This window comes from Lontra canadensis, unplaced genomic scaffold (assembly GCF_010015895.1).
Source record: "Lontra canadensis isolate GAN:19392208 unplaced genomic scaffold, GSC_riverotter_1.0 scaffold69, whole genome shotgun sequence".
NCBI lineage: Eukaryota > Metazoa > Chordata > Mammalia > Carnivora > Mustelidae > Lontra > Lontra canadensis.
Genome location: NW_022631063.1, coordinates 6,624,520 through 6,648,682, shown reverse-complemented (window position 1 = coordinate 6,648,682; position 24,163 = coordinate 6,624,520). Strand labels below are relative to the sequence as shown.

At 41.3% G+C, this 24,163-nt stretch overlaps 1 protein-coding gene across 2 annotated transcripts in view; it reads right to left on the bottom strand.

Moving 5' to 3' along the window:
- CERS6 (ceramide synthase 6) overlaps nucleotides 1-24,163 on the bottom strand; it is a 308,524-nt gene that overhangs the window by 4,624 nt on the left and 279,737 nt on the right. The gene's annotated exons all lie outside the window — the stretch shown is intronic.

Here is a 24,163-nt window from a genome sequence, read left to right as displayed (position 1 = left end):
TGCTGTCGTTTCCTCCGTTAATTTCCGTCCCATTTTTTTGGTTGTGACGCTCTCTCTTACTACTTATTAAAAGGTCTGTTTTGTTTTCAAAGTTGCTTTTGGTCTTTAAGTAAGCGTGAGGAATACCATTCGATAACATTACAGTGCAAGGGGGAAAAAAAAGGTTAATTAATTCCAGAGACACTCATTAATAAGTCTAAACTATGCGTAGCACAGCAGTGGTCAGAATGCACTTAAGACCCAATCCCTGTCCTCAAGTGGTTTACAGTCCAGTTGGGGAGACCCTATAATGTACTTAATTTTATAAGCCTTCCTCTGGGAAAGAATTGACAGTTGAAAGATATCATTTTGAGATGATGCTTGAGATGAGTATTGGAATGATTTTTTTAAAAGATTTTACTTTGGGGGCACCGGTTGGCTCAGTCAGTTAAGCGTCTGCCTTTGGCTCATGGCACGATCCCAGGGTCCTGGCATCGAGCCCCCACATCGGGCTCCCTGCTCAGCAGGCAACGTGCTTCTCCCACTCCTTCTGCCTGCCGTTCTGCCTTCTTGTGTGCTCTCTCTCATAGATTAAAGATTTTTATTATTTATTTATTTATCTGTCAGAGAGAGTGAGCTCGTGCAAGCACAAGCAGAGGGGGCAGCAGGCAGAGGGAGAAGCAGGCTCCCCACTGAGCAAGGAGCCTGATGCGGGACTCAGTCCCAGGACCCTGGAATCACTACCTGAGCCAAAGGCAGTCGCTTAACCAACTGAGCCACCGAGGCATCCCAATAAATAAAATCTTTAAAAAAGAAAAGATTTTATTTTTATTTATTTACTTGAAAGAGAGTGCTCAAGCAGGGGGATGGGCAGAGAAAAAGGGAGAAGCAGACTTGGGCTGAGCAGGGAGACTGATGCAGGGCTCAGTCTCAGGACCCAGAGATCATGACCTGAGGCGGAGGCAGACACTTAACCAACTGAGCCACCCAGGCACCTGGATTGATTTTTTTTTTTAATTACTTGAAGATAACAAATGGTGTGTACATGAGGTGGGCATAAGTATTCGAAATAATTAGTTCTCTTGGTAACCTACTATCAAGAGCAGAATGGGCAGCCACCTGGGGCAGTCACCTGGCTCCACTCTTGTCCCTGCTCTGCCCTCTCCTACGCCTTTAGAAGCTGATTCATGCCTCCTGGACTCATACTGCTGCTAGAGAGAAGCACGGTAGGCTCCGGATTTTGCGATCACTCTGACTTCTTTGCTTTCCTCCTTTGCGTACTGGAGGGCTCTGTCTGGACACTAAGGATGTTGCCAAAACTCATCTATTTCCACTGTCTGCCCTATAAGACAGCTTAGGTGGACCACACTTAGTGGGTCAGGGGTAGGGATGGCAAACTCGTAAGACAAAGACCACTTTTGCAAGAACAGAAAACAGACAGAAAATTTTAATATAAGAAAGAGTGCGATGCATGTTTTGAGAGAGGTTAAGAGGAGTACTTTGTCGATTCACTAAAGGGAAAAAACCCTCAATGTGCAGCTGGGGTAAGAAGTAAAGAAAAAGGGAGAGTGAATAATAGACACAAACAGGCTCCCCGTCCCTAATTTCAGCAACCCACATTTACAGACCAGAACGAAATGCACAGAGTATATCTAGATCCTGTCACACTAGTTGTCTCTCAAGAACAATGTACAATAAACATGGATGTTAAAATCTCAAAATCAATACTATGGAATTAAATTTGACAATTCATTGCAAGTATATTAGTCTTCAGTATAGTAGAATTCATGCTGGTGGACAGGGACAATATTAGGAAAACTGTTAATATAATGTATTACACCCATAGGCCAAACTGGGACAAACCTAATTATTGCAATAGCACTGAAAGACAGCTGGTAATGTTCAATTCCCCATTGTTGATGTTTAAAAACTAGAACTCAAAGGATTTCCTTAATATGATTTTTACCCAACTCAAGTCAGCCATTGCCTTCATATTTAACAACACCACAGTTACTGCCTTTATAATCAGGAACAAACCACAGCCAGCTAGCATCACCAGTATTATTTAACACTATCTGGAAAGTTCTGGCCTTGCGTGTGGTAGAAAGTCAAAGACTTCATTTCAAATACGTAAACATTAAACCTCTGTAACTGTTTTAGAAACAACAAACAATCAAAATTCCCAATAGTAGGGAATGGTTAAGTAATTATTTTTCATTCTTATTCCAGAAATTATGAACTCATTCAAATATTAAACATGTTTCAAGAGTTTCTTATGATAGAACAAAATACATAATATCACCTCAACTTCATAAAATAAATGTTATTGACCCTTGAACAACACAGGTTAGGGGCACCAACCCTCTGTGTAGTCAAAAATCCACGTGTAACTTTCGACTCGCCAAAAATTTAACTACTAATAGCTTGCTGTTGACCAGAAACCTTACCTATAACAGTCAACACATATTTTGTATGTTATATATATTATATACTGTCTTCTTTCAGTAAAGTTAGCTAGAGAAAAAAAGTATTAAGAAAATCATAAGAAAAATTCATTTATAGTACTGTACTATATTTATTGAAAAAAAATCCATGTATAAGCAGACCAGTACAGTTCCAATCCATGTTGTTCAAAGCCAACTGCAATTGTAACTACATGCACCCACACACAGAAAAAATGGAAAATTATAATGCCCTGAGAGGAATTAAACAATGCCATTATAGGCTTTTTTGGGTGCATTAGGGAATTTTGTATTTTCTTCTTTACAGTCTTCATTTTTTCCAAATACATCACAAATAATTAGAAAAAAATACAAGTTATTTGAAAGGAGGAGCACATTAGGATAAGCCTGTATTTTATCCTTGTTTATTATCCCAAGAAATAGCCATCTTTCTAAATGTCAGTTTGCAAGTCGGAGGCCAGCAGATCTAAACAAGGTCGAACTCCAAGGCAGTGAGGGAGGCCCCATCTGTCTTATGCTTTTCTATCTCCAGCACCTTGCAAAACACCCAGAAGTAACATGCTCACGAGACGTATTGGTTGATTGTGTGTTTGTTTCGTAATCAATTAAATAGGCATGTACAAGACAGGTCTGGAATAAACCAATTTTATTTCAGAACTAGCTCTGCTTCCTGACATACTGTATGTTTGGACATTCAGAAGGAATCTAGTTTCATTTGAACAGAAAGAGGTCCTGTAGAAATAGCAACAATGATTGCATTATGCTATTCATTAGAAATTAGCCTTTGCATTAGTTGTCTTTTCACTCCATGTCTCAAAAAGCAGTTGAAAATGTAAAACAGTGCCATTTCCCACAAATTTTTTTTTCTGTTTTAGGAAATACAGCTATTTTCTTAAAAATGTTATTTATGTTAGCATGTAATAAACTTTAATTTTTGAATACTTAATATTTTTCAGTTTTATTTCCTAATATGGCAAATATTGATGGATATAAATTATATAAACAAAAGCTCTTTGACATCCAGGTATCTAATAAATTTTAAAAGAGTATAAAGAGGTCTGGAGATCAAAAGTTAGAATTATAGGATTAGAAAAGGGAGGATATTCTATTACTATGTATATATTCTTGCAACTTTATTTTACATTTTAAAGTCCTGATATTGGTTTTAATGCTGCCTCTTAGAAATACCTGCATTGCAATATAAGAATGGATGTTGGTTCTTGAAGCAAAAGCCAAATGCTTAACCTAATCAACAGCTACAGTTTTTTCACCTGTCGGTCAAAGAAAACACACCACTCTGTAGTGGTAACTGACACCAGCCACAGATCTCATGGCAGCATTCATCGGATAATGACAAGATAAACAAAAATACCACTTTCTTCAAGAAATATTCTCTTAGATTCATTTTGTTTGATTTTGACCTAGGTTTTACATTTTTCGAAACCCTTTTGCTATCCCATCTGGTTTTATAAATAGAGTTTCTTAACATTTGTTATAATTAAAGAGGCTTGTCTGGAATAATATATATTTTTTATGCTTTTGCCTTTCTTACATGATTGATATTACATTCACCTTTGGTCATTTTAACAAAGGTTTATTTTTGCAGATATATTTAGTATCTTTATTAAGCAGTAACTAAATTATATCAACCAGTTTGCATTTAAATGAGAGAATGGGCTTAATGGTCTTCCAGTGGAATGATTTCCAGGCCTCCACATGCAGTGGCTGTGTCTGGAATCCTAGAACTGGCACTTTCTAGCTTTCTGCTTGGAATTATATCTGTTTAAAGTGAATTAAAGGATTTCTTTTTTTTTTATTGACCAGTACAAATACAAATGCTGTGTTTGATTCATTGTTAATGAGGACTTCAAGATTGATGATCTGATACAATAACTTGGTTCTGTGTAAATAGCATGTATTTTACTATAATTCACATTTTTAAACACCTGGTTTACATTAAATTATGGTATTTAACTATTTTTATGTTTATACTAGGTAAGTTTTTTCTTATGTTTCTGTGTTTTTGGTATGCTAAATAAAGCTATTTTTAACCCCCCCCAAAAATAAAAAGAAATTAGCCTTTGCTGGATTACAGGTTGAGAGACCTTCTCACCTTTAGTATTTGCTTGACTTAAGTTGAACAGGTGTCATGCAGTCACTGGTGACACGGCAGTCGCATTAATTTCTGAAACGCTACATCAGAATTCATAGGCTTTGCCATTACAATCAGTGGCACCTCTGAGATACTGCTCACAAGTAATGGGATTTCTTTGAAAATTGACTTGGGTGCTTGCAGAGACACTTGGGAAAATACAATCAGCGCACCGAGTGGATCTATCTCTCAGTGAGAAGCTTGGTAAGAAAAACAATTTAGACTGGGGGGAGAGACCTCATTATGCCACCTAGACTCTGAAAAGCAGCAAACCCAGGAAATGGGGTCTTTGATTTGCTTCAGTATGTTTGATGAGAAACTTGTTCCTTTTTGGGCAAATCGTGGAAACGGGGGAGTACAGGATTTTATCCTTTCTTGGAGGTTAGGGGTAGGACTATCTACTTTAATGATGTTATTGTGAATTTATGGTGACAGAGTTGTGAAGAGGGGCTATCTCTAAGCCCTGACAGAGGGAAGCTTCTGGGATGCTGGAAACATTCCAGGTCTTGATCCGTGTGGTAATGACACAGATTATACCTACATAAACTTTACAAATAAATGTATCAAACTATACGCTGAGCAGTTGTGCAATATGCTATATACGTGAATTACACCTCAATAAAATAAAATGGGAAAAGTACTCTGCAGGCCAAATGCCACCAATTTGCAACCTGTGGCTTGCATAATTACTATAATACCAGTGCTTCCCCTCCCTACAACAATTTGGGTTCAACACATGGCTTCTAAGAAAACCGAATTTTTTTTCCCTTTTCCAAGTGATAGCCTACAGTGTCACACCTCCTGCTCCAGCTCAAATCACGTGGTGGACAGTTTGCAAAGGTGCCAGAAAGGGACCAGCAAAGGACCCTTTTCCTTTTCATTAATTTAGGCTCATTCAACCACTAGATGGCACATCACACACGTGCAAAACATGCTCAAATAGGTCCGTTCTGCCAGAACCATCTGCCGAAGAGTGGCTCCCAACAGGAAAAAAAAAAAAAATCACTCCATCTGTGGGTTACACTCTCCTTTCTAAGAATCTTGCTGAACAATGCAATGAGGAGGCTTTAGCCTGCAGTTATGTCTTCCTGCACGATTCCTGATGAAGATGGATGCCTGCAGGGCTGAGCTGAGCTCCCTGTGATTCGCTGGGGATGTGCAGAAGCACCACTTACCACCCGAACAGATTAGCCTTGATGAGTTATTTTAATGGATGTTTAATGAATCACAAGAATTTATCTTGATGATGCCTTATACTTATTTGTGCTCATGTTTAGCTTTAATGGATTCTTCATCTTAAATCATCACAGAAATATTGTATAGACTCTCCAGAGCCAGGGATATATACATGCAGGCACAAGAGGAAAGTTTACAATGGTTTTTTTTTTTTTTTCTTTAGCAAGAAAGCACAGTAGTCTCATTTTAATATGACTTTAATATTTAAGGACTTATATTCTAAGCATCCGTGTGACATCTGCTTTCTCAGGCCTCAGAATTCTGCAAGTCTCCTAATACAGCACAGTATAGAAAGATCTCCCCCGTGTCTCATTTGGGAAAGCCATAACCAATGCTTCATTTCTTCATTCTCATGACTGACAACTCAAAATTAATGTTCATTATCTTTAATATGTAAGGTTAATGAACATGCTCACTCTTGACTCTAACCTTACTTTAAAAATTCTCCAGTAATTTAGAGGTAGGGCCATATAACGGTGCGTGAGATATTAAAGACCAGAGGCCCAAGTGCTCTCATCATGTGGATGAGTTATGGGTCGACGTTGTTGATGAACCCGGGCCTGACCACAGCAAGCGGCCACAGGCTTTGCCTCACTCATTCTCTTCAGGCCCACCAAAGATCTCCATTTGAGCCCTGGGTTGGGGGTTTCTGGAATGATCTGTATAAAATCCACAACAATGACTGGACCTGTGTCTAATATCCAAAGAGAGCCAAAACTGCTTCTCTAGGAGAATCGGTGTCACGGTCTCACTTTGAGCAAAGCTGAATAATGCAAGTGAGTGTAGATTACAAAGTAAAATTTTCTTTATGTCCAAATTAAGGTGTTCTTTACTTCAGAGCTTTTGAATGGTCTTGGTTTTGCTTTCCCAGACAGACTTCAGTATATTTCATGAATGTGCATTTCTCTGGCATATATTTTCCTTTGGACCTACCCAAAACATAAATGAAACACAGATTTGACCTAAAGACGGTCCAAGAATCTGCTGGCATGTTTTACTCCTTTTAAAGTAGATGCTGATAGAAAAGCATTTAAAATTGACTCTGAGGGGCGCCTGGGTGGCTCGGTGGGTTAAAGCCTCTGCCTTCAGCTCGGGTCATGGTCTCAGGGTCCTGGGGTGCAGCCCCGCGTTGGGCTCTCTGCTCAGTGGGGAGCCTGCTTCCTCCTCTCTCTGCCTGCCTCTCTGCCTACTTGTGATCTGTCAAATAAATAAATAAATAAATCTTTAAAAAATAAAAAAAATAAAATAAAATTGACTCTGAACAGAAATGTTGGGTACTTAACACCTGAAAAAAAAAGAGTCTCATAATTAATTCACTGTGATAAGTAACCCCTCTCTCCTGGTTTTCCTAAGGTAATAAAAGCTCCCGGCCTAAACAGTCATCTTTGTCAAGTGTTGGGTAGTCAAGGGTGCAAAGGCTTAAAACCACGCTTGTAATTTCCTTTTAACAAGACAGCTCCCCCCCTCCCCCAGCAGCTCAGGCTTCTGTAAGACACTATTGTTTGTTGGCAAGGTTTTTAGGATAGCTCTAGGTAGCTTGTAGCTTGGGTACCTAATTATTTTGGACAACAGACTCATGAAGTCTGTAGCAGTCAGAGAAATAATTTCTCTAACGTGAAGCTAAAGTTGAACACGGATGAACCATCCATCTTTCATTTGGCAATGAACATAACCAGTATTGCTATATTCCCATCTGGATACGACATGGTGGGGTCAATTCATTTATTTTTACTTTTCGGCCCTAGCCTAGCCAGATTTAGGAATCAGTCACTTATACTCTTGTAAGTGGGGACTTCCTGGCTGGGGCAGCTCTTTTTCTGAAAATTAGCCATTGCCCTCTTGGTGCTCTCTTGCTGTCTGCCTGAATTCCCAACTCCTCCATGGCTGGTCTGCATGTCTGTGTTACTCATCTGCCAATCTGAGTCGCTTCTAGCCAAGGCCAAGTTCTTTAGGATGTATCTGCTTCCAGCACGTTTATTTTCAACCCTCTGCCCAGCTCTTTGTTGCCTTTATGCCCCTTAAGACAGACTTTTGCCTGGTTCTCTATAGCTCTTTTTTACTAACTACTGTGTGTTGAGCACTTCACCATACATATTACACATACTGTTTCACTTAGTCTTTTCAACATCCCTGTGAGATCCCTGTATAGTGGGAATACTTATACTAGTTAGGATTTATTGAGCATTAACTATATGCTAGGAAATGGGCTCAGGCTTTACATGGGCTCATTTAATCCTAATTATTTTTTTGAAGTATCTATTTTACAGATAAAGAAACTGAAACACAAGGAATATAAACAAATGTGTCAAAGTCAGATCTAGGAGGTGGGGGCCCGCTGGGATTTGAACCTGCCTGACTACTGGTCTGGGCCTTCAGGCCCTATTATTCTTACAGTCTTTATTCAGCTTCCCCAGATCTTTCCTTAGTCCTTCACCCTTGGCCCGGACATAGGGCCAACCACTGCCATGTTACCACAGGGAAAGTACAGACACGCCTGCTCTTTTAACATTTGTGTTTCCTGTGGCCTGTCATTCCCTGCTCTTTTTTTCCTCTCCTTTTTTTTTTTTTTTTTAAACCTCCTTTTTTTCCTGCTCCTTTTTTAACCTCTTGGTTGCATCATCTGCTTTCTGTTAGCCATAACAGGTCCTCTTGCTTAAATGACATACTTAGTTTATTTAACTGGTTCTCCCACGTGGCCCACCCCATTCAAACCTCAAATCCTGATGGAATAATGATCTGACTGGACATCATATAATGCCTTTCACTATTACTCTGTCATGTATCTGAGATATTCAAGATATAAAAGCAAAGGTCTTGCTCTAAAAATGGGAGAAAGGGGGAGAGATGCTTTGTGCCTGCTCGACAGGCAGACATCTAAGAGTCTCAGATTCCAGGAAATCATTCTTCCAGTTTTCTAAAAGAGTCTAAAACCATCACCCCACCACCACAGGGTTAGGATGGACCAGGCTCTGAAACTTCCCCAAAGCTGCCTACTCTTTGCCCCTAAGGGCTGCTTCTTGCTCAGGTCCCTTGTAGGGACCATTCCTTGCAGGACCAGTGACAGGGAAGCACCCCAGGCCGAGGTGGAGCAGGAGACTCGGACTGCTAGCCATGGGCTCCCTGCTGTTTTCTCCCATTTCCCTTCCCCTGGGGGCTCTGAACAGTACTTGTAGCAGTGAGAGAAAACAAAGACCACATGCATACGACGGGTGGGACTCTAGGTTGTGAGATTCTGTTTTACCTTCAAAGTTTCTGAGTCTAATCAATTAAGTCAAAGTAGAAAAGCCTGATCATTCTTAGAGTTCACTGAACTTATCCTGTGGGGACCCAACTGGGTTCCGGCAGGATGTGCAGTGGGAAGGTCTAGTGGCCTTGTGGGAAGATGTCCTTTCCAGGGTGGCTGTTTACAACAGGAACACAGGCTGCTGGAGTTAACTGCTTCTTGGGAATGAGTATCTCCCATTCTGGTTTTCCATTTCAGGTAGTGGCTAGGACCTGGGGTCATTTGTATTTTCTCATTAGCTTTTTAAATAGCAACCTCTGTGCGGGAAGGGCTTTTAGGTCAGAGGAGTCTGCAGTGTGCTAGGCCTGTGGTTATTCCCTTGACCACAGCCCACACAAGTGATGTGGTCTGCACTTTCCCTGGAGAATGACATGAAGAACACAGCCCCATATTCATGCCTATATGCTGGGATTTCGATGTGGAGATTTAAAATGAGCATCTCCAGAGATAAATGGTGAAAAAGCATCAGTAAGATATGTCACCATCTAGTCAAGTGAATGATTTCGGAGAGCCTGGATAATAGGAATACTTCCACTGGAAAGATGTTCCAAGAATTTTCATGTTTATTAGATTTAGTCTCATGAATAACCTATAAAGTTAGTGGGTCAGAAATGATACTGCCTTTTTGGTCAGGAGACCAGGATCTCAGAAGCTTATTTAATTATACAAAGTCACAATACTGGAGTGTTTTGTTTTGTTTTGCTTTTAAGGCTTATTTATTTGAGAGAGAGAGAGAGAGAGATGTGTTGAGGAGCAGAGGGAAGGGAGACAGAATCCCGAGCAGACTCTGCGCTAAGCGCAGAGGCCGAGATCATGACCTGAGCTGAAACGCAAGAGTCAGATGCTCAACCAACTGTACCATCCAGATGCCCTGTTTTTAATTTAAACACATATCTCTTGTTCTCCTTCTCTTTTTTGAAAATTTATCAAACAGAGGATGTGTATTCTTCATAAAACCTTGAACCCAAAAGAGCTAACAGGGAGGATCAGAAGACATCATGTTTGGGCTGGCAGGCTAGCAAGACAAGGAGGAATGCTGTCCTTCTGCCTCTTAAGAATCCCTTGAGAAGGTTCCAGTAGAGTCTTGGCTTAGGGAGAATCTCCATATTAATTATTCAGGGATCCAACTCTCCCCATTTTGTTGAGAAGCTTGAAGAGAGTCGGTGTTATCTTAGAAACTATGTGTGTACCCCAACTATCAGAACTTCCCCATCAGCCCTACCTTTGTCTGCCTAGAAGCCTGGTTGTGAGATCTTACTGTCTTATCAAGAAGTTTACCTAGAGTAATGAATCAGATAATAGGTTAATCTGAATCTGTTGAAAAAAATATCTCAAAACGGAACAAGTATTAATTGTATATTTTTAAAGAAAAAAATAGACATGCATCCTCTGGCCCTTTAAGAAAAACAGGCCCTCTCTCCTAGCAGGCACCTACTGGCTGACAGGTCCAAAAAGTAAGTTAAAGATATCTTGTTCCTGAAAAAGAGATCCTCCCTCCTCCTTCCTTCCTGACATCCTTATTCTCACATCTCATGTCTTCTTAGCTCTGAGACTCTGACCATAACTACTTCTAACTTTCTGGACCACATATTTTTGTATGGTCCCTTCAGTGTTTGATGCCTGGTTTCCCAACCCTCTGGAAAACTCTTGCTTACATGATGGTCCTTGCTGTAGGTGTCCTGGTCCTGACTGCCACCTACTCTTCCCCACACTAAGCCATGCCAACTCCTTCCCCTTGCCTGTAGGTAGAGAGGGAGAGTAGAGGCAGGGCTTGGGGGAGAGAGGAATGAAGGGCATAGTCTCTGACTCCTACCTAGGTTGTATGAAATCTCACTTCTAGTATCCGTGTGTGTGGGAACATGATTTGATGTGTGGCATTTCTATACATGTAATTGGTCACATTGTACTGGATTCTAATGACCTCAACTCTGGGAAGTGTTACCAGCACATTTTTTTTTTTTAAATCTCTTCTGTTTTTATTTAAATGCTGCTAGGATTCGATCTTTAATGTATCTTTGGGAAATATTCCTGAAAATTTTAGAAATGCTGCTGCAAAGAGACAATGTATCACAGGCCTGCAGTGTTGAGGGATACTGCACCGTGTTATCTGGCTGGAAAATGAAACAAAGAATTGCCTCCCTAGAGTAAATCGGAGTTGGTAAGAGGCTGTTGGAAGTTGGAAGTTGGAAGAGGCTGAAAATCAAGGAAAACAAGCAAATAACTGCTCTCTATCCCCCATATAAGAGGAAGAGGGAGGAAAAGGAAAAAACAAACAAACAAACCCTCTAGTGGAGTGAATTAAGAGATTTAGACAAGAAAAATTTGCTTTTGCAGGCCTCAAAAGTTTGAAAGAAAAATAACAAATAAGAAACTATATGCATTGAACAAGAACAAGGCAATTGGTGAACAAAAGCACTTATTATAATCATAGCATTCTGGCTAAAAAGTAATTGAAATAATGTAAATTATCAGACTCACTTCGGTAGAATGGACAAGCTGGGGAGTGTGGGTGGGAAGCATGCTTCCTCAGAAGCATCCTCAGGGATGAACAGCATGGAGTATTATCTCTGAACTCTAAGTCAGAACACCTGGATTCTATGTTCAGTCTTGATTCACTGGTGCTACGATGTTGGGAGTCTTTTTTTTTTTTGGTCCCCCAAACCTGATTCCTCATCTACAAAATAAAGACCTTGGATAAGACGATTACAAAAGGTTCTTTAAACTCTAACATAAATACCCATACAAATTCTTATGTTTTTAGATGTACCTAAAATTTTACTTTTTCTGATTATCTTCTCCATGAATAAGAGAGCCCACGTGTATAGATGCATTCTTCTCAAGCGAATCACATTCGTTTTTCTGAATTTAAAACCGGACAACGAAGGTCAAGAAAGCAGGAAAGGTTTGGTTTTGCTTTACTTCTGGAAATACGGGGATGGTGAGGGGGGGAATAGGAAAGTAGAAAACCAGGAAAAATGTATAAAACCTCATCTTTAGGAAGGGACCCATGAAGGGCTTAAGGCCTTGAGAAACTGTCGTATTTACGAAGTCAAACCTCTGCATACTGGTTCTAGGCTTCTGAAATAGTGGGGGCAGCCCTAGCTTTCAGCACTGAGGCATTTTAATCAGAATACAAGGGCTCCAGTAATTCCTTAGAAAGCACGAGGCTAAGCCTTGTCATGGTTGCCAGCTTCGTGCCCGTTCCTTGCTCGCACACCCTCAGTCATTCCTCGTGGAACCGGGCAGTCAGGGACACACATGGCTAGGCATGACTTGTCCCTGTAAATATACCCACAGCCCTGGGCTCACATTCCTGTCCAAGCCAGCAGGGCTGGAAGCTACCAACAACCGGCTGTACGATGTTGCTCTCTTTAGTTTTCAATCTGTGTGAAAGACTTGAGACATAAACTCTATAACTTGATGCCACTGGACACACACCAGGGTCAAAACCAATATTCTTACCTTTTTCTCCCTATGATCACTATATTCCTCTATTTTATGTTCAATACAAAAAAAAATGACATATCTGAAATTAACCAGACATCCTGGGTCTCCTTTCACAAACCCATGCAACTATATCCCTGAGAGGGATTTTAAGATGGATAAGATTAAGTATCTATACTCAAAGAACTTACAAATAAGCATAGGAGAAAAACAAATGCATTGATTGTTAGGGTAGAGTATCTTATAACACGTATTCCGGGCAAAGGGACTATTTTGAGCAAAGGCTTCTAGAGCTTGAAAAAGCAAAGAGTGTACACAAGGAATCATGAATAGTTAAACTGTACCTGAAAGGCAGTTGTGAGAGAAGGAGCGTTAGTTGGCATGATTTAGTGGAAGGGCTTTCTTGCTGGTAAGAGAAATTTGAACTTTGAGTGGAAAACAAGGGAATGTCTTGGATGATTTGGGGGTAGGGGATGGGTGGGACTGGATTAAGGTCTTGCTTTAGGAAGAATCTTATAAAAACTGTGTTTGGGCTGATGGCTTCCATCAGGAGAGAGAGGGTATGTGGGGATGCTGGGCAGGACGCTACCACAAAGATCTTGGTAAAAGGACATTGGGTCTCAGAAACAAGAGCAAGGGAGAGAAGGGCATCTTTGAGAAACATGGCGACTCTTCAGAAACAATGCCCAGTGGCTGGAGCTCATGGAAACGAGCACTCCAGAATAGTGCAGAGCAGTGGGAGAGAAGGAGGAACAGGAAGAATGAGGTTTTTCATATGAGGAAAAAGCCCTGATTTATTTATTGAAACAAGACTGGCTCATATTGGAGAGTCTACACCCTATCAACCAGCTGTGCTCCATGTTCTAGGACAGTAACCTGTGATGCCAGACCATACATCCTAAGCCACATCCTGAGTCCTGTTCTCTTTAGGAAGGTGATCAACTCATTGGTAACAATGGGTGATTAGTATCATGGTAAGCAGTAAGCTTCCCATCCATATTAAAGCCCCCAGATTCTTTTAAGCTGATACTTATTGCTGGGACCTCACCAGGTGTGTTGGCCATTAGTATCAGTCTTGAGGTAATCAGGTTTTCTGATCAGGGTCACTGTTATCGTTGATATTTAGCTGAGTGGGACCTGTCTTTTGCATAACATGGAGGCAAGCAAAGGTAGCAAGGGAAGCTTGGTTAATTATTCAGGAACCAAGAGAATTAAGGGGAATTAATTTTATTTTTATTACGTTTGTACTCCATGCCCCGTACTGGCCCCCACTATGGGGGGGTTCTATATTAGTGTGCCTCACAGAATTTATAATCTAGTTGGGAGCAGGGGGTGGAATACAAATTGGCATTCTGTATTTTGTGGGTAGGGTTACAATATGTATCAAAACATGCACATCTCCTGAGTCTGTAATTCTGTTTCCAAACATCTGTCCTAAGGAAGTAATTAGGGATTTGTGAAAAGATTTGGCTTTAAGGATGTTCAGTTAAATATTATTTATAATAACACACTACTTGGAACATCCTAAATAATGTCCCAAAATAGGGCGCTCATAAATAAACAATGACCTTTTCCTAGGATGAAACACTCTGTGGCCAATAAAATTATGTAATAGAAGAACATTAATGAAATAGAAAAATTGCTTATGGTACAATGTTAAATGAGAAAAGCAAAGCTATAAAACACAGTGTGCAGAATGATCCCATTTTGGTAAGGAAAAAAGATGTAATTTTAAGCCCACGAAATGTTAGAAACAAAGATACCAAATTTCGAATAGCAGTTATCTCAGAAATATGGGACTGGGTTTTTTTCCCCCCTTCTTTATGGTTTTTCAGATCCCATAAAATTTCTATAACAGATATTGAATTGTAATGTGTACAGAGTCACATACATAAATTTAGTTTAAGTTAAAATTGAGAAAACCATAGGAGAATGATGATCGATAGCTAAGTGTTAACAGAGGCCACTGAAGGTCTTAACTGGGGCAGATAGGGCAGATTTTCACAGAGCCACGTGGATTTCCCCAAAAGCCACCTCCACGGAGTCTCAGAGCACAGAGGGGCAGCCTTGCTCCACAAAGCCCCAGGTTCCAGCTCTGGACGAGGAGATAGGCACGGGCAGCCCTCATTTGTGGTGGTACCAGCTGGTGCCCCCAGCCCCCTCAGGCTGGTGGTCTTTGTGTGAGTGGGAGAAAGAGTGCTTTCTGGGCATAATGAGGAGGAGTGAGGCCAAGGAAGAGAAGAAGACCCCATCGGGGCCATTCTCTGGGAGGGGCTGTTTACAGTGCTCACTCCAGGGACAGAGGCTTTTATTACATGCGAACAAACCATGCACCTCTCTTGATTCACTCATTGTCATGGGTGGGGGGATCCTGAGAGGCTAGAGGGGTCAACTTAAACACACATCATTAGCACATGTGATCACTTCTGTCCCTGCCATATGGGTTTGTTGGTATGTCTGGAGCTACTATTGTCAACTATGAAACCCACCTGGCCTCTGTACTCACCTTCTGTTACTTTCTTATCTCACGGTTTTGTGAAAAAATGCATTTTGCGAGACATGGGAGAGCTCCTGGAAACCATGGGTCCAACACCCGCATGATCTTGTCTTGAGGGGCGGGGGAAACGGGCAAGAGTGGAGAAGGGGAGAGAAGGGGGAACGATGGAGGAAGAGTGGATGGCTGGGGAAGGGAGCCCGAGAGGAGGAGCGAGAGCTCCCTGGAGGCATTACTCGTGTCTGTATCTTGCATGAAGGCTAGGCCTTGCACAAACTCAGCCTGACATTTAACACCGCCACATTTCTGGGATTAAATGTTACACTAATAAAAAGAGAGCCACCAGACAAATAGTCATGCCCTCGAACACGGGAGAGAGAAGTGCCTGTGCAAAGCTCAGGGCCTGGCCGCTGAGAGCTCCTTTCCGGGCCCGCCGTCATTGTCAGGATGGGAACTGGCCTGCTGTGACCTGGCAGCTGGCAAACTCCGAGCAGGTGCGTATTCACAGAATTCACCGAGGAAGGAAGCGATGTGCAGCCTTTGCCTTGGAGAGAGGGAGCCCTCCTGGTCCGACTCCAGAGGCCCACCTCTCTGCGAGGGCGTGCGGGCTCAGGAGCTGGAGAGCAAAGAGTCCCTCTGCAGAAATCCCCGCTGCCAACAACGCGTCAAAGTAGTGGCCCTAGACATAGTGGTTTTATTTGGTAAGACTCATCTTCAAATACTGAAAAGACAGTATACAGGGGGTGGAATTCAACTAAAAGGCAAAACAATCACGTCACTGAAAGGACAAGATACTCTATCTGTTCCTGCCAGTTTGAGTGTTTCATCCTGCTTATCCATTCACCCTCAAGTACTGCTTCCCAGAGTCCCTGATCAAGAAGAGTGCTTATGGTCAACAGACTGAATAAGGAGGCTTCCGCTCCCACAGACACAATAGCCACAGCCACACCTTAAATCACAGAGGAAGCTTCCCTGTGTGTACAGGGCCTAGCCTCCCCTGCCCCCCCGCAGAGGGTTTAAGGGGCATTCGGGTAACATCTGAGGTAACTTTCACTCACAGACATCATAGAGGCTGGTGAGGCAAGCATCACATCCTCAGGGGAAAAGTGGGCAAAGGACATGAGTGGACAGCTCACAAAAGCAACACAAACACAAATGGCTTAGGAAAACGGGTGAACTGTTCCACTGTGTTTATAATCCAATACACACAGCATTAAAACAAGATATATGAACGCCAGGTTTTGGGGTTGATGTGTCATGGCGTCTGCAGCTTACTTGCAGGGGACTCGGCAAATGCCAGAGAAATGCAGTGTGTGTAAAGAAATGTCACAGGTCATGCCGGTGCTAACAGTTGATGGATACAGGTGAGTATACGAGTATTCGTTGTGTTTTTTCAGATGTGCTATGAGTCTGAACAATTCAGACTAACACATTTATTAAAAGAGGTAAGATTTAAGCTATCACCAAATGTGTATAAAAAAAGAAGATAAACCACTGTGTTTCCAAACCTAAAGTGAAACAACACTCACATGTGGCCAGTCAGGGCATAAGTTGGTGAACTCTTTCTAGAAAATCTGGCTATACATATAAAGAATTTTTTTATTAGATTTATTTATTTATTTGAGAGAGAAAACCAGCAGTGGGGAAGGGCAGAGAGAGAGACAGAGAGAAAGAAAGTGAGAGAGAGAGAGAGAGAGAGAGAGAGAGAGAGAAAACCAGATTCCCTGCTGAGCAGGGAGCCTGATGAGGGGCTCCATCCCAGGACCCAGACATTATGACCTGAGCTGAAGGCAGATGCTTAACCGACTGAGCCACCCAGGCACCCCTAAAGTATATTTTTATTTTTTAAGATTTTATTTATTTTTTTGAGAGACAGAGTAAGAGAGAGAACATGAGAGTGGGGTGAGAGGCAGAGAGAGAAGCAGAATCCCCGCTGAGCAGGGAGCCAGATGTGGGACTCGATCCCCAGTCTCCAGGATCGTGACCTGAGCTGAAGGCAGACAGTCAACCCACTGAGCCACCCAGGCTCCCCTTAAGTATATTTTCAAATGGTTCTTTATCCTCATAAACTTACTCCTGTAATTATCTATCTTTTTCTTTAAAGAAATAAGTTAACAAATTTAAGTTCAGGGATGTCCATGCACTACTGTTTTTAATGGCAAAAAACCCTCCCACAAATAAATGGTTAAAAATGTATATTTGTATGGTGGAATGTTATTCATACATTAAAATCCTATCTTCTATCTGATGACATGGGAAAATCCTAACAATGTAATGAAAGTGAAAAAAAATTAAAATTATACATAGTATGATCCCTAATTTTCATATATCTACATTTTATACACACATGTATAATAGGAATTAGAAAGAATATTCAAAAGTATTCACATTGGCTACTCTGATTCTAGGATTTAAAATAAAACATTGTCTATATTTTACAAATATATGCATTATTGTCATAATTAGAAAAAACATATGTAAATTTTTTTTCAAGGTGATTATATAAGAAAATATCCTTTCAAGGTAGTTCAAAAGCACCTATTTATGTTCCACAGTTAGAGGGGGAAGAGGCAAAGCTGAGTCTTCAGGACCTGAGCTGGACACCGTGAGCAATGTCCAGGGTATACAGATGGTGTAGAATGTGGACGGGAGCCACAGCTGTTGGTTTTAGGGTTCAGTCCTGATGAGTTAGTATCCTTAGCATGGCATTCCTGATGGTACTGAGAAAACAAATCTGAGAAGAAAAATTCCAGGAAGCCAGAAAGGCTTATTATTATCAGATTATTGTGCTCAGTTCTTCTTAGACTGAGATCAGGCTTGGAACCTGATGGTGGAGGGATGAGCTTCCAAGTGCGAGTCTGTTCGGGGGCCCCCAACGTTAAGGGGAAGAGTCTGGGGTGAAGCCTATAACACGTGTTTGGCAAATACCTTTTTTTTTTTATTGGATATTTTTGGTTAATGGTTAAACATGCATATGATTTCTGGAGTATGTATTTTCCAGAGTTTGGACAATGGAGAACAGTGATTGAGAAGGCTCAAAATCAGCTTTGAATTAAGATGGGGTTTTTCAAAGCAAAACCAATCCCCCATCATCTGTAGAATCTAGAAACCTGGTTTCTCCACCGTGTGTTGTGTACTTCAAGGAGCCTGCTCTCCAGGCTGGCTAGTTCCTAGTCTGGCTGCTCACTCGACTTCCCCGGGGAGCATGAAAAGTACGGATGGCCATGGCCAGCCTCCAGAGACTAATAAGTTCAATGGTCTGGGGTAGAGCCTGGGAGCTGGTATCTTTAATATGTTCCTGGATGACTTCAATGGGCAAGCAAGTTTGGGAACCAATTCAGGAGGCTTTTTTTTCTTTTGTTCTCTATCTCCCTTCTATACTTGTTTTTTAAAAAAATCTATAAACAATTCTGAATAACTTTTTACAATCCATTTCTGCTCTCAGTAGACATGATGATTATGGGTCATTTGTGATTATGTGGGGCTGAATGATATTTACCAGGCCATGCATGAAATGTAAATTTTGTTCTCCTCCCCTATGTTAATCAACGAGGATAGAGTCCTGAGTATAAGAATTCCCAATGTTTGAGTTTCAAACTACCCCAACTTGGAGATACTCAAGGACCTCACTCTTTGTAACTCCTTGCTTATCCTTCAAAGGGTAAGTTTAACCTTCTAAGATTTTGTAGGAATTGTCCTCTGAAGAGAACACGAGTTTGTACACTCATTCAGACAATAAACAGAGCCCGATGCAGAGGGGGAAGAGTTTCTATATGGGTGGATGAAAAAGCCCAAAGTCAGAAAAGATGATGGTGTTTTTATCCTTGCCCACATAGAATTCATATCAAAAACGATTCCCAATCACAAAACCAGGTAAGAAAATTCCTAAAAATTCCTTTTCTTTTTTGGCATTGGGAATCAGTTAATTACTGCTGAACCAAAAATATTTTTAAATGTTCATGGCCCTGCTTGTGTCCTAAGCACACACTTCATCAACCTGTTAGGCATCTAGCATGGAGTGTCCTTAGTCAATGTTTGTGATTCATCACCCAGTTAGGATGACTCGGGTCACCTAATGTCCATGATGCTATAGAGAACATGTTCACAATGATTTTTACTTGATAAAGATATTCCCCTTTCGATTTAGTCAATAGCACCAAGTTGCTTAAGATATATCACTGGGCTTATTATGTTTCAAACACCAAAAGAGACTGGATAAAGGGAGATTTTCATGTTAATTTTTGAGAAGCCACTCGTCCTAGGCTCCAGCTAGTAAAGCACAGTCTCTTCACCTTCCTTGAGTTACTCCCCCTTGGAATGGCAAGTACGTGAGGACATAGAGGTGCCATGTCATGACCCTACTTCTCTTACTGGGAGGGTCAGGACTGGCCCTAAGTAGCCTGAGACAAGGGCGAATTATGCCCTCCTCACCTATAAGATATAAATGGGAAAATCAGTCCACCTGGAAAGGTAGCCAAAGTCCCAAATAAGCAACCATTCTGAGGAGACAGGTGTCAAAGGAGAACGATGTCCTAGTTCTCTATAGCAGTGGTGTTAAGAGGTTTTAAGGACACTCACACCTGTCAGAATCACTATCCTGCTTTAAACCTACTCATCACCACCACTGCAATTAGAATAAAATCCTGAACACCTCCCAAGACTCACAAAAGTCCTGGATCTGGACCTCTCCAAACTCAACTTTTACCCCTCTTCCTCACGTCCACCAAGCTTCTTTCTGTTCTTGGAAGAGGCCATGGCTGTTCCTTCTCAGGGCGCCATTACCAGTGGTTTCCCGTGCCTGGCTTCTTCCCAGAACTTGTCCTGTGAGGTATGTCTATGTCATTTTAGAAATTTCCCCCAGATTCCCTTGCTTTCTACTTTAAAGCATGAGCTCTAAGTATGCAATGATAGTGGGCATTTCACCTGCTTTGGATCTGCCAAGGCACCTATGAATTACATAGTACACTAGGTGTCGAGAAAGGGGAATGCCTGATCAGTTCCCATTCCAAGAAAACTGGCAGCAGGCATGGCCCCCCCTTCCTTCAGCAGCCTAGAGCATCCCTGCTGGATACGCTGATTTACAAGCACAGACAAAACAGGACTGCTCCTCACACTTGCCTTGCAATATGTATGCCCAGAGGCGTAACTTTTCAGCGCACTGTGCCTTGATAATTGTTTTTGGCCTATTTACTGCAAAGACTTTAGTTTTAGCAAAAGCATTAGATATGCAACAGAGAAAAGAATGAGGACATTAGGCCCCTGAAAATAAAATTATTAGAATGTTAGGCAATAAAGGGAATGAAACCTCACTTTGAGGCTAATACAAAGTGACTTTGGAAGCTGTTTCAAGTGAACACCAACCCGGGCAGAATTGAAGCAAAGTGCAATGCCAATGAAATGCTAACACTCTGCGTTTTTATCATTATCCACCGTGATTTGTTTCTCCCCCTGCAGAGTAAGACAAATGACAGGCAAGTCAAAGCTCACATTTTTTTCCCTTAAACCTCCGCCTGAAGTTGGGTCCTCCGACCAAACTGCGGAGCTGCCCAGCACATGCTCACCCTCTGAAATACATACAGCGCGGAGACAGATGTTTTCAGATGCCAACTGTACACCACTGGGACTGCCGTGTCATTTACATACACCTGCCCCAAGGAGCTGATGCTGAGGACACTCTTGCCACGGCTCCCTGGCTCCTGCCGCACAGTCAGGTCCACGGTCTTCGGATACGGACGGGGACATCCCTTTTAAAGTGTGGCTGCCTGGGCCAGGGGCTGTGGTCCCGAAATCACAGCTTCCCTTAGTTCTATATAAACTTTGGTCTCGTTACCACCTTACTCTAGTGAACCAAATGAGCGCACAGTCAAAACCCCGCTTACGATTCTCTGCTTTGGTTTCCCGGCTCAGTTTTGAAGTGCGCTGATTGCCTCCTTGGCACCTCCTCTTGGGTATTTATGAGTCGCTTTCAAAACCAGGTTCCTATTTCCCCCCTCACACCTATCCGTACTGTAAACGACACCACTACCGCCACTATGCCTATTATTAGCCCTCAAAACTCCAGAGATAAAAAATTGTTTTCATCTCCAAACCTTGCAGGAGAGGTTAGAGTGACCAGGTTTTCTAGCCAGTCATATGGACGGAGTGATCGAGCCAGGATTTGAACACACACAGGGTTTACCCAGACCCCGTTTTGCTAACCACCAACTCCTTACCTCAGCTAATGGCTTTAGCCCTCACAGGGTGACCTAAGTCAAAACTGTGATATCCCCCCTTGTTCTCACACTCTCATTTCCTTTATCCATCCCCCAATGACCAATGTGCCTACATGCTCTATCTCCTCAATTCCATCGGAACCCACTTCTTTCTGTCTACCACTGCTGCTACTACTCTCTTGGAAACCACCATCAACTCCTACATAGGCTGTCTCTGTAACAAGCTTCCAACCGGTCCCCTAGGCAGACCTTGTTGCAAGATGACCACAGACAAAGACAATGTGAGCAATGAAGTCACGTGGCAGTACTTGGTCAGGAGGTGGTCATCTAGATAATCCAGAATACTCATACTTAAAAAATGTAAACCATCACTGTGAACAATTTTGAAATACTTTCTCAATGCCCAAGTAGGTGCACGGGCCCCCCAGTGGTCACGCAGACCCTATTCATTCTTTAAATGGCAGCATCAAGTTCATCCCTTGGGGATTTATTCTGTGACCCTCAGAGTAGGCTAGATCCTCACAGCAGCCCATATTTCTTCATAATACCAACAAAACAGTGTGATTGACATCTGCCTCCCTAGATCAAAAGTTTCCTAAGAGCAGAGACTGAAATATTTACCTTTTCCTTATTGGTCTCAGTGCCTAGCAGTGTTTGGCAAATACAAAGTCTGCAAGTATTTGTAGGATAAATAGAATTTTTCCATAAATAGAATGGCTTTAATATTTCTAATTCTGAAGGCAATCTGTATCATCTAGAAATTTCAAGCTACCTAGGAAAAGTTAAGAAAGTAAAGCCAATTCCTTCCCATTTTTTTTTTTTCTCCAAACCATGCCTGGTCAATATTTATTTTTACCTGTTGTGATGAACCAACTCTGCATGGTTTAAACAATGTGTAGATGATTGAAAGTCCATGGGATTTTCCCTCCTTAGGCACCAAATATGCATAAATCCTGAAAAAGGACGTAAGAGTAATCTTTCCCTCTTTCTCTCTTTCTTTTGCCAAAATGAACTTCTCAGAATCAGGTCTTTATTGGACCTGGAGAGTTAAAGCACATCCCTCTAAATGTTGGCTCTTGCAATTTCCTCTCTTCTCCCACATTGTCTCCCATCGTTTCCTATCTTGCAAGACAGTGGAGTCAGTTGCGTTCTATATTATAAAATTGAGGATTTGACTATTTGTGCTTGGCAAAAATAAAATAAAGTAAAAATAAGATAAACAAAATAAAAAGAGCAAAAGAAAAAATAATTTAAACAATGCAGGAGAATCCATCTGCCATTTTCTTAACTTGCTTGAGTTAGAGAACACGAATCTTTTAGACACTTGGATATTCTCAGATCTTACCTTACTTGCCTTTCACAGTGAGCCCATCTTGTGGCATGCATGTAAATTTAGGAAAATATACTCAATTTTTACCATATGATCTAACCTTGGAAACTATTTTCTGAGTACATTCTGTTCCATTTCATATTGTGTTCTTTGCTGTTTTGCTTCCTTCTCTGGTTTTGAGAAGTGAAGAGCTCTGTTTATTCCTTAAGGTCCAGCCCAATTATCACTTTCTCAGAATTAATCAGAACTTCTACTGAGGCCCCATGGCAAAACTCTGTACTTCTGTTGACTCTTTCTGACCACCCACTATCGGTTTCAGCTAGTTGTCCGATACCAGAACTGCGCACACGCTCCTTGTGGCAGGGGTGTCCTATACATTTTCATAGCCCTGGTGGTTAGCCCTGAGCCTGGGTAAGTTTTTGATAATTTATGTTTGGTCAGAAACTTATGAAATTTACCTTGACCCATAACCAATGAAAACATCTGAAATGCAAATTCTAAGTTAAAATGCTCTGTACTATGCTTACTTGGAAGTCCATCCCTCAATGGAGTATTTGTTTAATTTAATATATTCAAGTTCTATTCCGGGGAACAATAGTAATATTAAGCTAGAGTTTAAAACTTGCTGTACTTCTAAACTTCCCCAGTGTGAGCGGAGCACACCTGTCAGCATGCTAGAATACTACATAACAAAGGACAATTTAGATGCATTGCCAAGAACAAAAAGTAGCTATTTTCTGTTTGGTTCCTGATAAATTGCCATTGTTTATTGTTTAATAATCACCACCGTCTGCCATTTAAAATTTTCACACCATCTGTGAATATGGCATCTCAGAGTAAAGCTGATTCATGCCTCTTGTTGGTCAGCTGTAATGAGCCCCCTGCAAATGATTTAGCAGAAGTCATCTGACTTCCATACTCAACTTCCTTAAGTCAAACTCAATTCATAATCTGAGTCTCTCATCCTGTCTATAAATTTCAAAATTTCACATTTTGGTTTTTAATTTTCATTACTGAAAACTTAAATAGATACCCCAGGAAAAATAAAGCAGTAGAAAGATCCCACCACTTACAGACACGCTCATCAGCAGTTACATCAATGATCAATTCATGGTGGGTGTGTTTCCATCCATATCTCCTTCCCCTCACCCATCCTGACTTATTTTGAAACTAATCTCAGATACCATATTATTTAATCTATAAACATTTCCAACTCTTTTAAAAGACCTAACCATAATGCCATTAGCACACCTATAGACATCTGAAGACATCAACGATAATTCACATCCACCTGTTGAGTCTATTTTGCCCCTGCTGCAAAAATGGATCTTACTGAATATTTTCCTATAAGCTCAAAGCCCTTTGTAAACTGTACACATGCTGATAAACTATTATGACCTACTTCTAGGGCAAAGAAAAACAGCTTGTTCCCTGAATGCTGCTTAATACTGAATTCGGTTTTTGGAAAGAGGTTGCACATCATATATATATTCCTTTACTCACAGACAGGGTACAGAACAGAGCTACTGGCAACCACACTACCAGATCAAGTCTGACAGCCCCTCTTCTTT